Raw genomic sequence first — 1,409 nt, forward strand, 5'->3', positions numbered from 1 at the left:
CTATTCTTCATTCCATATTCTATTCTATTCCATTCCATTCCATTCCATTCTCTATTCTATTCTATTCCATTCCATTCCATTCTATTCTATTCTATTCTATTCTATTCTATTCTATTCTATTCTATTCTATTCCATTCCATTCCATTCATTCCATTCCATTCCATTCCATTCTCTATTCTATTCTATTCTATTCTATTCTATTCTATTCTATTCTATTCTATTCTATTCTATTCTATTCTTCATTCCATATTCTATTCTATTCCATTCCATTCCATTCTCTATTCTATTCCATTCTATTCTATTCTTTATTCTATTCTATTCTATTCTCTCCTCTACACTTTATCTGACGTAGGATAGAGTTTCCTGGTTAAGCAATGAGGTTGGACTAAAAGACCTTCAAGGACCCTCCCAACTTTGTTGTTCTCCACAAAGGGGAAAAATGTGAAGAACGTTCTCTCCAACTTCAGTGTTGGCCTTGGTTTGGGTGTCTCCATGTGCAGCTGTCTGGATGGGAGTCCCATCCCTTCGAGCCAGCTGGCAACCAGCTCCAAGATCTGACTCAGAAGTAACCAGGGATTGAGTGAGATGCTGGCCTCACAGCCCAGATCTTGACATCTGCAGAACTTCCAACATGACTGAAGTGTTCTCCGGACTTTGTCCAAGGGACTGACCAAGGGTTCAGGCATGCCTTATGTCTGAACAGGCAACCAATCACTCAGGGCTTGCCCTCTTCACCACTGGCAGGCTCACTTCCCCGGCGGGCCCAATCGTGGGACACCCAGAGCCAAGCCAAACAGACCTTGGAAAGAGGTCAGAGAGCAAGTCAGACCAGGTAACTGGGGTGACGGGGAGACGCCGAAGGTTGCATTCAGACAACATCCCCGACTAGCCTAAATCAGGGGTGAGTAATTTGTGGATGGGCAAGTTTTTAGGGTTATCTGAGTGGTTGGGTGGCTATTCTGCTTTTCTCTCCAGGTGCCTTACAAAGGGATCTCTCTTTATTTTATCTCCACAATAGCCTGATCTGCAGGAGAGGAACTTGGCCAAAAGTGAGGAGATGGTAGAACTTGAATTATTTATTCAATTTTGTCCCATCTTTATTATTTTTAGGAAAAACAGGAGGTGATCCTTCTCCAATTTTCTCCACAACAACAATCTTGTGAGGGGTGGGTTGGGGGGAGAGAGAGAGAGACAGAGAGGGAGAGAGGGAGAGGGTGAGGGAGGGTGAGGCAGAGAGGGAGGGAAGGGTGAGGGAAGGAGAAGGAGGGAGAGGGTGAGGGAGGGAGGGAGAGGGTGAGAGGGAGAGGGTGAGGGAGGGAAAGGGAGGAAGGGAGAAGGAGAGGGGAGGGAGGGAGGGAGGAGAGAGAGGAAGGGAGAGGGAGGGAGAGGGTGAGAGGGAGAGGGTGAGG

The sequence above is a fragment of the Notechis scutatus genome, chromosome 6 (assembly GCF_049901735.1).
Source record: "Notechis scutatus isolate UNSWTSFEM ecotype Mainland chromosome 6, rNotScu1.2, whole genome shotgun sequence".
Taxonomy (NCBI): Eukaryota; Metazoa; Chordata; class Lepidosauria; order Squamata; family Elapidae; genus Notechis; species Notechis scutatus.